At 36.4% G+C, this 18,881-nt stretch overlaps 1 non-coding gene across 1 annotated transcript; it reads left to right on the top strand.

Annotated features, from left to right (window-relative positions):
• The first annotated feature begins 14,325 nt into the window (after positions 1-14,325).
• On the top strand, positions 14,326-14,440 carry LOC145398249 (5S ribosomal RNA). The gene has a single exon (XR_013897101.1). It is a non-coding gene; the product is annotated as a 5S ribosomal RNA (ribosomal RNA).
• Positions 14,441-18,881: the final 4,441 nt, after the last annotated feature.

Raw genomic sequence — 18,881 nt, 5'->3', positions numbered from 1 at the left:
AGCCGGTGCTTCTACTTGTTACTATGTAAAGTCAGGAGTACTTATGAGGAAGTGAAGACCCCTAACAGCATCAGCCGACTGGGAATGGGAGGTTGTACATCAAGTTGTCATCCCTCGTGTTTGTAGGCAGGATATCATTCGAGTGGCTCATGATTCCAGTTTGGCAGGACACCTTGGAGTGAGGAAGACTGTGGAACGCATTTTGAAACACTTCTACTGGCCAGGTATCTTCAGGGATGTTTCCTGGTATTGTAAGTCTTGTCACACCTGTCAAGTTGTGGGGAAGTGTAATCAGACTGAAAAGGTTGCACCTCTAGTTCCCATTCCTCCTTTTGAGGCGCCATTCACTCGTGTGTTGGTGGATATTGTGGGCGCTCTTCCTAAGACTTCTTCAGGATTTTCTTATGTGTTGACCTTGATTGATATGGCTACTCGTTATCCTGAAGCCATTCCACTTAGAAATATCTCAGCAAAGAACGTGGTTGAGGAAATGCTGGGGTTCTTCACAAAGTTTGGTCTGCCCAAGGAGGTACAGTCAGACCGGGGAAGTAATTTCATGTCGTGTTTTCAAGCAGTTTCTGAAAGAGTTGGGCATCACTCAGATCACGTCTTCAGCTTACCATCCCCAGACCCAAGGAGCGTTGGAGAGATATCATCAAACACTCAAATCGATGCTCAAGAAATACTGTTCGGAACATCAGAAAGACTGGGATAAAGGTCTTCCATTCGTTGTGTTTGGTGCAAGAGAATCTCCAAATGAATCACTGGGCTTCTCACCTTTTGAACTACTGTTTGGCCATGAAGTAAGAGGACCCCTTAAGTTACTCAAGGAATGCTGGCTGTCGGAGGAAGATGACGTCAACCTGCTGGAGTATGTGATGAAGTTCAAAGAACGGCTGTCCACTGCTTTACAGCTGGCGAGAGTGAATTTAGGAGCTGCTCAGGAGAAGATGAAGACTTGGTATGATAAGAAGTCCAGGTTACGCCACTTTCAGCCAGGAGATCAGGTTTTGATTCTGCTACCGGTTCATGGGCAACCTCTTCAAGCCAAGTTTAGTGGTCCTTATTTCGTGGAGAAACTCAGTGATGTCAACTATGTCATCGCCACACCAGATCGTAGGAAGAGCAAGCAACTATGTCACATCAACATGCTAAAGTTATATCACAGGCGGGACGAAAATAATCCAGTCTGCACTGTAGCTGTTCCACCCGAGTCTGCAAGTGAAGCTCTCCCATGCATCAGAGCCTGAGTGATAGTTTGGTGAAGAATCCTGATATCATGATCTCCAGACTAAGCTTTCTCATCTACCTCCCGAGGAAAGCCAGGAGTTTTCGGCATTACTGCAGGAGTACCCGCAAGTGTTCCGTGCTACTCCAGGAAGAACCACTGTGTTGATGCATGATGTCGATGTTGGAGACGCAAAGCCAATTAAATTGCCTCCTTACCGTGTGAACCCAGTGAAAGTTCCTCTCATCCAGAAGGAGTTTGGCTTCCTGTTGGACCACAAGGGACTCTGGTCGCTAAGCCAGGTGGGTCACAGCGGCTTTGCATCGACTACAGACGTGTTAATCAGATAACCAAAACAGACACCCTCTCTCTCGTGTGGAAGATTGCATAGTCAATATCGGAAAGGCTAGGTACATAAGTAAGTTTGATTTGTTAAAGGTATACTGGCAGGTACCTATGACTGAACACCCTGTATCTTATTACAGTAAGAAGTTCACTCCACCTCAAAAGAACTACTCAACTATTGAGAAAGAGCTTTTGGCCTTGATTTTGGGTTTACAGCATTTTTCATTTTATTTGTTTTCTGGTTTTGACCCCATAGTCATTGATACCGATCAAAACCCACTGAAATTCCTTAGTAAGTTTAAAGATAAAAATCAGAGATTGACACGATGGAGTCTACTTCTTCAGGAGTATTCATTAGACATACATGTCAAGGGGAAAGAAAATGTTATTGCAGATTGCTTATCTAGACTTTAGACAGATTGTTTTAGAGTAATAAGAAATTTCCTTTGTAAATTTCTTTTTCTTTGTGGGGAGGTGTTACATATCCTATGATTTCATCATCCTTTGTGTAATTTTAACGCACAGCATGCTGCATGTTTGATCACGAGCGTGTTCTGCCTGAGTTCCCCCTTCTACCATTATAGTAGAGTAAGCCGTCCTTTCTGTTGTTCAGAGTAGGATTGTCAGCTCTTTGTCCCCATGGCTTCATTTGCGCGTCCTTCTTACAAGTTGTATCAAGCTCTACCGGCCCCTATATAATGAGCTCAGTCTCTACATTAATTTCATCATCCACTTAGATCTGCTCCTCATTTTGTTCACATCTCTGTCCTCCCCTGTACAGTTGTTATTATTGTGAGTGCTCAGGAAGTCTCCAACCATCTAGCAGCTGTGTAATTTGAGTATAAGTGTTGTTGGATTTTGTTCTTGTACTGTATAGCATAAGTTTAATTTGTAGGCCTAGTGAAGTTTTTGTAATTCATGTAAGGTTCTTATTGTCAGCCTGACTCAGCCATCATTAATAATAGTTTGTATCGGTAATAATTTATCTTGCATTAACTGAGCATTACCTGGTGTATTTTCATTTTATCAGGGCTGACTTAGATGAATTTACTCTTGCTAATTTCGTGTTAATAGAGGTTATTGCAGTTAACCATATATTTAACCTGTTTTTTGCCATTACATTATCCTTATGAGTCCTGAATGTTTTGTTGTTAGTTTGAGCATTAAACTTTAACTTGTAATTTTACCTAACTCTTTTATTTTGAACGTGGACCTGTACGGGACAGTAGTGATTATTAGTATTCTCACTTAAAGTGTACATTATCTTTCTCTGTTCCGTAACAATATATATATATATATATATATATATATATATATATATATATATATATATATATATATATATATTAGGAGGCTCGATGTAATTTTAATATGCTTCTACTGGAGAAAAAAAAAAACTCGCTTATTTCGATGACCCCAACATCAATTCATTCTTAAGAAACATAGATGCCACCATCTTAACGTGTCAATAGATTCGTGGATGTTTCCAAAATGTGATTTATTCTCACTATCCGATGTCCTGAGGATTGGAAATAACTGGAAGTTTCATAATCACATTTGAGTATATTTGTGAAGATGCCTGTTTAGCAATTTCGTGCAAGAATGTCTCTGCAGCCGTTAGTTCAGTAATAGTTTTTAACTATCCTCAAAACGGATAATATCAGAAGTAACTAGTTCTTTACTGGTTCTAACTTTTATTTTTGGTCACGGATACGACGAGAAAATAAATTCATTCATTGGATTTTGAAACCTCAGTTAATCTCAATCAGGAAGACACAACATTTAAGGTCCATGCTCCAGCAGCCTGATTTTTTTTTTTTTAACCCAGCATTTAAATCAAGACAACATGTATAAGAAACTAAGCAATGTGTTTAAAAATTATATCAATTCGGCTACGTATTTATGACTTTCTAGTAATATACATCTGATTACAGATACCTAAACAATTTTTTTGTAAACTACTTCATTTTTGAGTGATTGCGCCTTGAAAAATAAGGATAATTAAACCACAATAACCGTCATACTGCGAAACTATTCTATTTTTGATATTTGGTCAGGTGGGTCAAGAAGCCACTTCAAAGAAGTAAGTATAAAAATAAAAATATCCGTTTTATGTATAAATTTTCAAGTTGTTTTCAGGTCTCACCAAAAGCAGCTCTTTGGCCTTAAACATCTCAAATGCCAACCCTCTTGTATTACCTCATATAGCCTAGTGACTCTTTTTCTTTATCTCTATTACAAAAAGCTATTTTCTCACCCTTAAAAATGTTCTCTGAATTTTTCATATATTAAATGTTTACCAGCAACTTTAGAGTTCATTTTCTGATGTTGCATACTAAGTGTTCTCGACCTCAATAATGCGGTTTTAAGCATCACTCAAATATAATAAGTTAAAATCATTCCTAAAGAAGACGCTTCTATTGTAACAAAGAAAAAGTAACATTTAGTTACCTGGTTACCTCTAAAAATGAAAAAAAAAAAAAAAAATGAACATCTTCCTCAAGTAAAAATTCAAATCACAGGATGACATTGATATATTACATTCAGTGTTCCTTCAAAATTACTTTTTCCTTGCTCTCGTCCACTATGTCTACGGAGACTAGGAATAAAGTTATAAATATTAATTATTTATCTCGGTATATGGATAGCATATTCTTCCTCGCATAAATATTTAGATATGAGTCAAAAGCTTATGAATAGACTGTCTAACAAGGTATCACAGTTTTGAGATATTTACCAAAGGAAATGTGGCTTTTGGTATAACTCGAACCTTCATAATGTGGAAATATTTATTTTCTCTTTTTCAGACAGGTGGGTCCGTGTAATTGTAAAAGAACACTCATTCGATGTTTCTCGCTTGTCTCGGTGACCCCAACATCAATTCAAATTTATTGCTCATAAACACCTCACATGCCCGCTCTCTTTACGAGTCAGTTGATTTATTGTTATATATTTCCTAAATGTGCTTTTCTCACAATCGGAAATGTCTTCCGAGTTTTGTAGCTATTGGGACGTATTTCTTCATCAAGTTTCAGTACATTTGTGGAGTTTGCATATTTAACAATTTGAAACAAAAATAAGTTTGTGCAGCCGTGTCTCCGATAAAATAGTTTTGGGCCTCCTCCAAAGCGCATCCTATCAGCCGTAACTAGTTCACAGTTATCTTTAATTTTTATCCATGGTTATGGCTACGACGAATATAAAAATAGATTCATCGGATTTTTATAATTAAGACAATCGCACAACGGCAGACACAACAGTTTAAGACGAGGCTCCTGCAACATGATTTTTTAAACCTATCATGAACAATAAGACTGCGTACATGAGGAACTAGGTAATGTTTATGAATTGTATATCTCATTCCGGCGATGTATTTACTTTTTCCTAATAATAATACTTTAACAATTTTCGTGTAAAGGATTTAATGCTTTTCGAAGTGATTTTACCTTTGATAAATATTGATAATGATATCACACGAACCGTCATACTATGAAAATATTCAATTTTTTACATTTCATCGAGGGTCTTTAAAGACCTAGTTATATAGATAAAAATATTATCCGTTTTATCCCTACATTTTCAAGTTGATTTCACGTCTAATCAAACGAAAATCTTAGGCCTTAAACATCTAAAATGCCAGACTTCATTACCTATGAATCGATTTCATGCAACATATTATCTGATTTGGCCCTGTTACGTATTTTTATTTTTAAACAATTTTTTTCTCCTGAAATTTGTCCTGAATATTAGGTACAACTGAGAGTGCCTTCCAGCTATTAAAGTGTACATTGAGGAAGTTGCATATTAGTGTTCTCGCCGTCAAAAATGCAGTTTTAAGCATCACTCATTTATGAAGAGAGAACCTGTATTTTTTACACAGGAAAAATCATCAGAGAAATTACCAATATGCCGGGAATCGAACCCGGGACTCTCAGGTGAGAGCCAGGCAGCATACCACTACACCACGACCAGGTAAAAGTTAACTCACGTTGTTACAATCTTGTAACCAACGTCCCTCCGCCCCCACTATGGGCATGAAGAGGATGAGTTAACCCCCTGGCACTGGGGCAAGTAGATGCGGTGGCTTTTAGCATAACAAGAAAAAGATTGTTTACCACAACAAATGAAAAAGTCACAAATGATCCTCTCCCTTACGTTAACATCTAAACAATACCAAGACGTCATTCAATCAGTTCATTCAGTTTCCCATCAAAATTCATTTTTTTTTTTTTTTTTGCAGGTCTTCCACTCTACGTCTATGGAGAGGAGAAACAATGTTATAAATATTAATTGATTATATATCTAGGTATTGCGATAGTGTTTATGCTTTCTAGTATAAATATCTAGGTGTGAGTGAAAAGCTCATCAATATAACGTCTCAAAGGTATAACGGTTTTGAGAGATTTACCTAAGGAAATATGGATTATGGTATAACACGAACTTTCATACTGTAAGAATATTATTATTATTTTTTTTTTTTTTTTTACAGTCAGGAGGCTCGATGTAATTTTAAAGTGCGTTTATTGCAGATAAAATTTTTTTCGTCGGTGACCCTAACGTGAATTCAAACTTACTGTTCTTGAACACCCCTATACGTGTCAGTAGATTTATTGTTTTGCTTCCTGTGACTTTTTTTTATCGCCCTCACAAATGTCTGAGTTTTGGAAAAACATGGATGTTTTGTAATTAAATCTTAGAATATTTGTTGAAATTGTATATTTTGCAAATTCGAGGAAAAATAATTTTCTTCAGCCGTCAATGCAATAAAATAGTTTTTAACTACCACCAAATCGTATAAGATCGGCCGTAAGTAGTTCAAAATTGACACTATTCGTGGTCACGAATACGACGAACCTTCTCCCCCTAAAAAAAAAAAAAAAAAAAAAAAAAAAAAAATTCATATCATATTGAAAACCCAGTTAAACTCATTCCGGAAAACAAAACATTTACGATCCTCGCTCAAGCAGCCTGATTTTTTTAATAACCCATCAATAACACCATGTATATAAAATATGTATCTCAATACGGCTATGTATTCACTAATTCCTAGTAATATATATCTGCTTATCGATACCTTAATTTTAATGTACACTTTTATACTTGCTTTCGGATTGATTTCACCTTGATAAATATTGATAATTATGCCAGAGTAACCTTCATACTGCGAAACTATTCCATTATTGATATTTGGTCAGTAGTGTCAAGAAGTCACTTTAAAGAAATATCAGTTGATCCTCCAAATTTTCAAGTTGCTTTCAAGAATCGAATCAAACAAAGCTCTTTTGCCTTAAATATCTCAAATGCCAACCTTCTTTACCTGTGAATGGATTTCATCCTAAGCATTACATCATTTAACCTTGTGGCTGATTCTATTTTTTTTCTTTTACGAAACGGTATTTTCCCACACATAGAAATGTTTTCTTAGTTTTTGATACAATATTTAATGTTTCCCAGCAACTTTAGAGTTCATTTTTTAAAGTTGCATATTTAGTATTTTCGCCCTCAATAATGCGATTTTTTAGCATAACAAATATAATAGGTTTAATCTTTCCAGAATCCGACGCCTCTATAATACAAAAGAAAACAATATTTAGTTACATCGTTATCTCTACAAATGAAAAAATGTCGCAAATGAAACTTTTCCTAAAGTAAAAATCCTAACAATCACAGGACAACATTAATACAGCTCATTCATAATGCCTTTTTTTTTGTAGCTTTCGTCCACTATACGTATACAGAGACGAGGAATGAGTTTATTAATATTAATTAATCATTTATCTCGGGTTTAGCATAGTTCTTTTCCTTTCTTGCATTAATTTTTAGGATTGAGTCAAAAGCTCATGAATATTCCGTCTTACATGGTATCAGAGTTTTGAGAGATTTACCTAAGGAAATGTGGCTTATGGTATAAGACGAACCTTCATAATGTGGATATCTTTTTTCTTTTTCTGTTTTTTTTTATTCAGTCAGGAGGCTCGATGTAATTTTACAGTGTCTCGTCCAAATAAAAAAAGAACGCTCATTTGATGTTTCTCGCTTATTTAGGTGACACCATTATCAATTCAAAATAATTGTTCTTAAATACCTCACACGCCAGCTTTCTTTATTTATTAATTGATTTCTTGTATGTTTCCTAAATGTGTTTTTCTTTTTGAAGCTCAGGGCCGTTTACACAGTCGTCCCCAGTGCAGTCCCCAACAGCCTACTCGCCTCCGAAAGCACGTTTTCGTTTTCACAGTCGCCCCCAACCAGCCTTCCGAGGTTTCTGTTGGGGACGGCATTCGGGACGGCCCGAACAAATTACTGGAACATTCTTGGGAGGCCTACAGCCTCCCTAACAGTCGGTCCCGAAAGTAAAAAAGTAAAAGAACAATTACATGTTTCATATTTTCAATATCATTTCAATATTATATACCAAATATAATATTTTTGGTGTAAAACACACCCGATATTGAAAAAAAATATGTTTGTGTATTTTTTTGAGACCTTCTACGACGTATCAGAATACTACCCTTTCGCAGACAGGTGGAGGCTCCTCAACAAACGGACCCGAAGAAATACGAGAATCGTTGTCTAATGCATATTTTCATGAAAATTCTAATATCTGATGCCCGATGTAAAGGTTGATGTAGCTAACACCCCGTTTAGAAAAGAAAATGTTCATGTATCAATAGTATATCCGTTAATAAACCACACCATCACTCATTAGACGTTATACATGTTGCTTCATGGTTATTTTTACTTAAGCCTTTTTTACAATTATGGATTCAGCCTACTTCCGATTTCAAGTAGGAGCGTGGTGAGGTTGCCGTTAGTTAGCTCTTCATTTCGATGACGTTTCCTATTCGTTATTTTTGCTGCATTCTTACGAATATCATCACTCCTGAATATATTAGTAAGAATTGTGTGAAGTGGATGTTCCAGCCATCTTATTCATCACATTCATTACATTTCAATTTCTAAATATTCTCTACATATAGAAAGTGTTTTCGCCGCCCAGAACTACCAACCCTACCGCATCAACACGGGCAGACGTCCCCATGTTAGTAAGCTCCCGAAAGCCATTCGGAGCGAATGTGAAATCCAAAGGTGCTTTTCGTTCGGGCCCGACACACGTTCGGGCCCAAAAGGTTAGGGACGACTGTGAAAACGGCCCTCAGAAATAACGTCTGAGTTTTGGATCTAATTGGACGTGTTTCTGCATCAAATTTCAGTACATTTGTGGATTTTCAATCAAAAATAAGTTTATACAGGGGTCACTCAATTAAAATAGTTTTGGACAACCACCAAAGCGGATGTTATCAGCCGCAACACGTTCCCAATTAGCACTAATTTTTATCTGTGATCATGGATAGGACGAATATAAAAAAAAAATACATCAGATTTTAATAATCAAGATAATGGCAAAATGGTGGACACAACAGATTAGGTCGACGGTCTTGACACCTGATTTTTAAAAACCCATCATGAACAATAAGACGGCGTAGATGAGGAACTAAGTTATTTATAAATTGTATGTCTCAGTCCGTATATGGATTTAGTTTTTCCTAATAATATTTTAACAATTTTTGTGTAAACGATTGAATGCTTTTTGGAATGATTTTGCTTGATAAATATTGATAATGATATCACACGAACCGTCATACTGCGTGATATTCCAATTTGTTATATTTTTCTCAGGAAACTCACAAAGCATTAAAGCCCAAGTCATACAGAAAAAAATAATAACCGTTTTATCGCTATTTTTTTCAAGCTCATTTCACGTCTCTAATCAAACGAAACTCGTTGGCCTTAAATATCACAAATGCCAGACTTCTTTACCTGTGAATCGGTTTCATCCTACATATTACCTCATATGGCCCTGCTACAGATTTTTTTTTTTTTTTTTTTTATGGAATTTTCTGACCCGCAGAAATTATTTCTATTTTAGGTACAGTCGTCAGCATAAATTCGCTGCAAGTCTACTCGTGTGATGTGTCCTTTTGTCTGGCAACAGTGTAAGAGGACTAGTTGCCACGTAGCCTTTTATACACTTTAACGACGTGTTTTTTAAAAATGGTACTAGAGGCTGGCTAGATTACAATATTATGTATTCCGTATTTAATCGGTATAAAAAAAAGTGCAAGAGCAGACAGAATGTTACGAAACGAAGTACGAGCGTAATACTCTGACATTCCTCATAACCGTGTCTAAACTCCCTTCCCCTCTCTCCCCCTTTCTCCTCATGATGTCCCCCCACCCCTCCTTCCCCCTCCTACTCCCCTCTCACATTCATGCCTCTCCACTTTCTCCTCTCCTCACTCTCTCTACCTTCATTCATTTATCCACGGCACTAACCCGACTGGTGCATCACAATTCTCTCTTGACTGTTGACTAAACCAATATTGTCCTATTCTCAGTTGCTCGAAAAGCTTTGATAAAATGTATCCAACGCTAATTACCAATATTTCTTCCTGTTCTAATCCCATTCTCACCCTCCCCGTCTGATTCAACGCTAATTACCAATATTTCTTCCTGTTCTAATCCCATTCTCACCCTCCCCGTCTGATTCCAACTCTTTTTATTCCAGCTGTCATTCTTTTCTCTACCCATTGTCACTACCAACAGCCGCTAGATACAGAAACTTTTGAGGTCTTGTTCTTGTGATGTATTATTCCTTACTGTGTGTGTGTGTGTGTGTGTGTGTGTGTGTGTCAGTAGGCGAAATTAAACAAACATTTGTGCCCATTCCTCCTACTTTCTTTCTCTCTCTCTCTCTCTCTCTCTCTCTCTCTCTCTCGTTCCAAGGAAAATGTTCCCATCCTCCTCATACTGTTCACTGATTCATGAAGCATGATCAGACCCATCATGTTTTGAACTACTGTATCACGTTTGGAGTAAAGAGTGGGTGAAAAAGACTGAGGCATAGCAAGATACTCTCGAATGTAAGGAGCTAAAAGGATACAGGAATAGACAAGAAATGGAGAAGAGTGCAGTTCACTACGTAGATCTGCGCCGTGGTTAAGGTAGACAGGGTGAGGAGAGCGGGGAGTGGAAGTGAAGGAGCATGTGGGGGGGGGTTGAGATGTAGAGTGGGGAGGGACATGGGGTGGGTACGAGGGAGAGAGCAGGTTTCATCACTCTACAACATTTTTCTGTCGTCTTTTGCTCACTTTTATGCTAATCAGATATAAAGACCATTACATTCTGGGCGATTTATAGCACTAATTCTTACAAACACGTCTTTAAAGCGTATAAAAGCCTGTGTGGCATCTAGTTCCTATACACTGTTGCCAGACAAAACAACCACATCACACCAGCAGGCTTGCAGCGAATTTGTGCTGACGACTGTACAACTGGGAGTGCCTCCCACCTAAGTTAGTGTACATTTGAGGAAGTTGCATATTTAGTGTTTTCACCGTCAATAATGCGGTTTTTAGCATCACAAGTTAAAGTTTTTAAATATTTCTAATAGGGAGTCATTTACCATAAGAAAAAAGTAATTTTTTGGTTTCTGCTACAAATGATAAAGGTCACAAATGATTCTCTTCTTAAAGTACCCATCCAAATATTCACCAGACGACAAAAAATTAGATCATTCAGTGTTCCTTCAAAATACCTTTTTGTGTCGCTGTCATCCACTGTATGTGTCAGGAGACGAGGAATAAATTTAGAAATGTTAATTATATATCTCTGTATTGCGATTGTTTATGCTTTCTCTAAGAAATTTTTAAGTGAAAAGATCATCAATATTCCGTCAAATATATATCAGTTGAGAATTACCTAATAAAATGTGCCTTGTGGTATCACGAACCCTAATAACGTGGAAACATCTCTCTCTCTCTCTCTCTCTCTCTCTCTCTCTCTCTCTCTCTCTCTCTCTCTCTCTCTCTATATATATATATATATATATATATATATATATATATATATTTATAGTAAGGAGGCTCGATGTAATTTTAATATGCTTCTACTGGAGTTATAAAAAAAAAACATTCTATGTTTTTCGCTTATTTCGATGACCCTAACATCAATTCAAACATTCTTGAAAACCACTGATGCTACCTATCTTATCTTGTCAATAGATTCCTTGAGATATTTCCAAAATGTTTTATTCTCACTCTCAGATATGTCCTGAGTTTTGGAAATAATTGGAAGTGTTTCATAATTACATTTGAGTATATTTGTGAAGATGCCTGTTTAGCAATTTCGAGCAAAAATAAGCCTCTGCAGCCGTTAGTTCAGTAATAGTTTTTAACTATCCTCAAAACGGATAACATCAGAAGTAATTATTCACTACTGGCTCTAACTTTTATTCGTGGTCACGGATAAGACGAGAAAATAAATACAGTCATTGGATTTTTAAAACCCAGTTAATCTCGATCAGGAAGACGCAACATTGAAGGTCCAAGCTCTTGCAGCCTTTTTTTTTTTTTTTTTTTTTTAACCCAGCACTAAAACCAAGACAACATGTATAAGAAACTGTTTAAAAATTATATCTCAATACGGCTATGTATTTATGATTTTCTAGTAATATATATCTGATTACAGATACCTAAACAATTTTCTTGTAAACTATTTACTGCCTTTTATAGTGATTTCGCCTTGATAAATAAGGATAATTAAACCACAGTAACCGTCATACTGCGAAACTATTCCATTTTTGATATTTGGTTTTAAAATAGGTATAAAAATAAAAATAATATCCGTTTTATCTACCACGTGTATGAAACGTTAATCAACATCAGTATAATACGTTTACTTGCATGATATTGATTGGAGACCAGTTAGAACTGCACATTGACAAATTATCACTGGGTTTGTTTCGCCCGAACAGCTGACTGAATATCGGTCAAGTTCACAGCTACCACTGTTGCCAGATAAAACACAAACATGCCTCGAGTCATCTGCTCGCAACTGTACATTTGTGGAATGTGCATATTTAACAATTTCAACCAAAAATAAATTTGTGCAGCCGTTTCTCCGGTAAAATAGTTTTGCACCACCTCCAAAGCGCATGCTATCAGCCGTAACTAGTTCACAGTTTTTAATTTTTATCTATGGTCATGGCTACGACGAATATAAAAAAAATGTTCATCGGATTTTTATAAGACAATCGCATAACGGCAGACGCAACAGATTAGGACGAGTCTCGTGCAACATGATTTTATGAGGAACTAGTTAATGTTCATAAATTGTATATCTCATTCCGGCGATGTATTTACTTTTTCCTAATAATAATACTTTAAATATTTTCATGTAAAGGATTTAATGCTTTTCGAAGTGATTTTACCTTTGATCAATATTGATAATGATATCACACGAACCGTCATACTAAGAAAATATTCCATTTTTTACATTTCATCAAGAGGGCAAGAAACCACGTTAAATCCCTAGTTATATAAATAAAAATTTATGTTTTATCTCTACATTTTCAAGTTGATTTCACGTCTCTAATCAAACGAAAATCTTAGTCCTTAAACATCTAAAATGCCAGACTTCATTACATGTTAATCAATTTCATGCTACATATTACCTTATTTGGCCCTGTTACATATTTTTATTTTGACAATTTTTTTCTCCACAAATATTTCCTGAATATTAGGTACAAAAGAGAGTGCCTTCCAGCTATATAAGTGAACATTGAGGAAGTTGCATATTATGTTCTCGCCGTCAAAAATGCAGTTTTAAGCATCATTCATGTTTTGTGAAATATTTCTAATGCGGTGGCATTTAGCATAACACGAAAAAGATTATCTGTTTATCACAACAAATGAAAAACTCACAAATGATCCTCTCCCTAACGTAAACATCTAAACAATAACAAGACGTCATTCAATCAGTTCATTCTGTTTTCCTTCACATTTTTTTTTTTTTTTTGCAAATGTCCTCCACTCTACGTCTATGGAGAGGAGAAACAATGTTATAAATATTAATTAATTATATATCTAGGTATTGCTTTCTTGTATAAATATCTAGGGGTGAGTGAAAAGCTCATCAATATAACATCTCAAAGGTATAACGGTTTTGAGAGATTTACCTAAAGAAATATGGATTATGGTATAACATTAACCTTCATAATGTGAAAATATTAGTTATTTTTGTTTTTTACCTTCAGGAGGCTCGGTGTAATTTTAAAGTGCGTCTATTGCAGATAAAAAAAATTTCGAAGTTCAACGCTTCTTTCGGTGACCCTAACATAAATTCAAACATTGTTCTTAAACACAGATATTACCTCTCCTTACGTATCAGTAGATTTTTTTTTTTTTTATATGTTCCCTAAATGTGATTTTTTTTTTATCACCCTCACAAATGTCTGAGTTTTGGAAAGACATGGAAGTGTTTTGTAATCAAATCTGAGTATATTTGCTGAAGTTGGATATTTAGCAATTTCGAGGAAAAATAAGTTTCTTCAGCCGTCAATGCAGTAAAATAGTTTTTAAATACCACCAAATCGTATAAGATCGGCAGTAAGTAGTTCAAAATTGGCACTAACATTTATTCGTGGTCACGAATACGACAAACCTACTCCCCCTGAAAAAAAAAAAAAATTGAAAACCCATTTAACTCATTCCGAAAAACAAAACATTTATGATCCTCGCTCAAGCAACCTGATTTTTTAAAAACCCATCAATAACACCAAGACTTCAAGAGTGAGAAAATAAGAATGTATATAAATTATATATCTCAATACGGCTATGTATTCACTAATTCCTAGTAATATGTATCTGATTATCGATACCTTAACAATTTTAATGTAATCTATATACTTGCCATACGGCCATACCACGTTGAATACACCGCTTCCCGTCCGATCAGCGAAGTTAAGCAACGTTGGGTCTGAGTACTTGGATGGGTGACCGCCTGGGAACACCAGATGCTGTTGGCATCCCTACGTGTCAAGTGGGGTTGGTGGAGGATTAGTGCCCCTACCTGTAAAACAATTAACTCTAAGCTTTTGGCCACCACGTTTGGGATACATGGCGTCTGGCAATGAATGAATGAATGAAATATATTTGCTTTCAGATTGATTTCACCTTGACAAATATTGATAATTATGCCACAGTAACCGTCATACTGCGAAACTATTCCATTATTGATATATGGTCAGTAGTGTCAAGAACTCACTTTAAAGAATGAGGTACAGAAATAAAAATAATAGGTTTATCCTCTAAATTTCCAAGTTGCTTTCAAGAATCGAATCAAACAATGCTCTTTTGCCTTTAATATCTCAAATGCCACCTTCTTTACCCATGAATGGATTTCATCCTAAGCATTACCTCATTTATCCTTGTGGCTGATTTTTTTCCTTTTACGAAACGGTGTTTTCCCCACACATAGAAATGTTTTCTGAGTTTTTGATACAATATTCAGTGTTTCCCAGCAACTTTAGAGTTCATTTTTTAAAGTTGCATATTTAGTATTTTCGCCCTCAATAATGCGATTTTTTAGCATAACAAATAATCATTTCATAAGCAGACGCCTCTATAATACAAAAGAAAAAAAATATTTAGTTACATCGTTATCTCTACAAATGAAAAAATTTCGAAAATGAACCTCTTCTTAAAGTAAAAATCTAAACAATCACAGGACTACATTAATACAGCTCATTCAAAATGCCTTTTTTGTAGCTCTCGTCCACTATACGTCTGGAGACGAGGAATGAGTTTATTAATATTAAATAATTATTTATCTCGGGGTTAGGATAGTTTTTTTCCTTTCTCGCATTAATTTTTAGGATTGAGTCATTAACTCACCAATATTCCGTCTTACATGGTAGAGTTTTGAGAGGTTTACCTAAGGAAATGTGGTTTATGGTATAAGACGAATTTTCATAATGTGGATATCTTCTTTCTTTTTTCTTTATTCAGTCAGGAGGCTCGATGTAATTTTACAGTATCTCAAGTGCAAATAAAAAGAACATTTGATGTTTCTCGCTTGTTTAGGTGACACCATTATCAGTTCAAAATAATTGTTCTTAAATACCTCACATGCCAGCTTTCTTTAGGTATCAATTGATTTCTTGTATATGTTTCCTAAATGTTTTTCTTTTTTTGAAGCTCAGAACTAACGTCTGAGTTTTAGATCTAATTGGACGTGTTTCTCCATCAAATTTCAGTACATTTGTGGATTCAATCAAAAATAAGTTTATACAGCTGTCATTCAATTAAAATAGTTTTGGACAACCACCAAAGAGGATATTATCAGCCGAAACACGTTCCCAATTAGCACTAATTTTTATCTGTGGTCATGGCTAGGACGAATATAAAAAAAAAAAAAAACTAGAATCATCAGATTTTAATAATCAAGATAATAGCAAAATCGTAGACACAACAGATTAGGTCGACGGTCTTGCAACCTGACTTTTAAAAACCCATCATGAACAATAAGACGGCGTAGATGAAGAACTGTTATTTTTAAATTGTATATCTCAGTCCGGCTATGGATTTAGTTTTTCCTAATAATAATATTTTAACAATTTTTGTGTAAACGATTGAATGCATTTTGGAGTGATTTTGCTTGATAAATATTGATAACTATCACACGAACCGTCATACTGTCTGATGTTCCATTTTTTTTTATATTTTTCTCAGGAAACTCACAAAGAAGCATTAAAGCCCGTACAAAAAATAATAATATCCGTTTTATCGCTATTTTTTCAAGTTCCTTTCACGTCTCCAATCAAACGAAATTCGTAGTCCTTAAATATCTCAACTTGCGCCAGACTTCTTTGCCTGTGAATCGGTTTCATCCTACATATTACCTCATATGGCCAAACTACAGATTTTTTTTTTAGACGGAATTTTCTGCCCCGCAGGAATGTTTTCTGTATTTTAGGTACAACTGGGAGTGCCTCCCAGCTAATTTAGTGTACATTTGAGGAAGTTGCATATTTAGTGTTTTCACCGTCAATATCACTCAAGTTAAAGTTGTTAAATACTTCTAATAGGGACGCTTTTACCATAAGAAAAAAAAAAATTTGGTTTCTGCTACAAATGATAAACGTCACAAATGATCCTCTTCCTAAAGTACCCATCCAAGAAAACTACCGTCAGGCTCTTTCATTTTGCTCAGAGGTCACTCCCGAGCAGTCTCCACCAGTGTTAATTAGAAAAATGGAACTTGAGGCTGAAGCATGGAGACAGAGAAAGAGAGAGAATATTTGGGACCGAAAGAAGATAGGGAAAGAGAAACCAGGGAGAAAGAGAGGGAATATCTAAGAAAAAAAGAGGAGAACGAGAGGCAAGAAAGAGAGAAAGTGAGAGAATTCGAACTTACAAAGTTAGAGATGCAGAGCAGAGCAATCCGGTGGCCCTCCTAGTAGCGGTGAAAAGTTCTAGTTGACCAGGTACCTGCATTTGATGAGTCTGATCCTGATGAGTTTTCTGCAGTTTGAAAGGGTACCAGAGAGTATGAAGTGGCCGGAGGAGTATAAAGTGATGTTAGCTCAGTCTTCTTTTAAGGGTAAAGCCCAGGCAGTGTTCAACTCTTTGACGACTGTAAGTGATTATAACAATGTTAAGGAGTCTATTCTCAAAGGATACGAGATGGTACCTGAGGCTTACAGAATAAAATTTAGGAACTTCAAGAAGACAGTCTATAACTTCCGGGAGTTTGCGTATGCTAAACAGACATTTCACAAGATGGTTGCAGTCACGTAATCAGTGATTACGAGGGAATAAACGATTTGATTTTGTTGGAGTTCAAGCGGCAGATGCCCCCTCCCATAAAGGCTTATTTGGAAGAGAAAAAACCCTCTGACATAATGCAGCCATCTTGGCAGAAAATTATGCTTTAACCCATAAGGGTGGTTCACATCTTTCTGTAAAAAAGGCTGGAGGTAAGTAACAGTAAACTGCCCAGTTGCACTGGTAAGCATTACGAAGGTAGCACTCTCACTAATAGTTCTGGTCAGACTAGGAAAAAGGCTGAAAGTGCATCAAAGTCTCTGGATATGGCCACATCGCTAAAAATTGTGCAACAAAAAGAAAAACTAATGTTGGTGGGGTAGTACAGTGCTTAACCGAAATTGACGCTGTAGATGGTCAGAAGAAAAACAGCAGTGCAAGTGAGAAGATTAACCCAGCTAGTGACACTGCGAGTGAAGAGAGTAGTTTTGAACCATATTTGTCATTAGGGTTTGTTTCAAAAGATGGTCCAGGGGGAATAGAGTATCCCTTACAGGTTTTGCGTGACACTGCTGCCACACGAAGTTTTACTTAGCGGTTCATTTCCCCAGGTAGAGGAGTGTTTAACAGGCCGGAAGAGGGTCCTTGATAGTCAAGGTGGGCTTTTCGAAGTTATTGAAGCCAGAGTTTACCTCGAGTCTGCCTACTTTACTGGGTTTGTAACTGTTGCAGTTGATGAAAGGATAGCTGCAGCTGGTGTCAAATTCTTGTTAGGGAACGATATAGGTGGTAATTAGGTATATCCTAATTTGATAGTAACAAAGGTACAGCCGACAGCAGAAGTTCGTCCCTCTTAGCGTGCGTGATACGAGCCTGTTGATCTGGTAACACTGTATGAGATAGAGTTGACAGGTACGCTTTAAATGGCTAATATTAAAGAAATGTGTTCGGAGATTAGAACACATTCTCTAATGATAATATTAATTTGCAACAGGTGGGATAATAAAGTTATTGGGAAATGTTTGACATGACACAGACGCCTAGGATTACTTGGACTGGACTGATGTTGCCAGCAAGTATTATATGGAATATTATAGAAAGACTGCAGTCTTCAAGGTGAGGTTGCAAGAAAACACTAATTACGATGTCAGTTACACACGAAACAAACACAGAAACTACAAGTTCGTGTTTCGCCAGTATGCGAATTTGTTTTATAAGTTGTCACTTCCCTTTCCGACCTCTCTCTCCACCCGTCTTTCCTCTTCCAAGTCATGCTTTGCCATCATCCACGTTTTATTGTTAATGTTGAAAATCGTATGTCTGTAGGTACACTGTGGGAAATAATATAAAAGTGTCAATGAGCTTCTTTTCCTCCATCGCTTGAAGTGTTATCAATGACTTGAATATAAATGTTAGTAACATGAATAAATAGTCACTGTGGTGGTTAGGAGACATTTCTCATCATTTATGTAAGACTTACCTAACTATCGTTCTTACAGTGCCCAAAATACACTCCCTCTCCACCCCCTCGCCGTCTCCTCCCCTCCCCCTTCCACTGTTTCCATCACTTCTCCCCCCTCCCTCCGCCCCCATTTCCAGTAACCTTTGTTTCTAGCCTCCAACACTCCGAATCTCTCCCCACCGTGTTATTGTATTGACCCTGCCCAACTTCTCTCCCTTGTCATTTCAAATGTCTTTTT

The sequence above is a fragment of the Coenobita brevimanus genome, chromosome 44 (assembly GCF_032717465.1).
Source record: "Coenobita brevimanus isolate Jiangsu-jjx chromosome 44, ASM3271746v2, whole genome shotgun sequence".
NCBI lineage: Eukaryota > Metazoa > Arthropoda > Malacostraca > Decapoda > Coenobitidae > Coenobita > Coenobita brevimanus.
The sequence above is the reverse complement of the archived record's forward strand: the minus strand, read 5'-3'. Positions and strand labels throughout refer to the sequence as shown.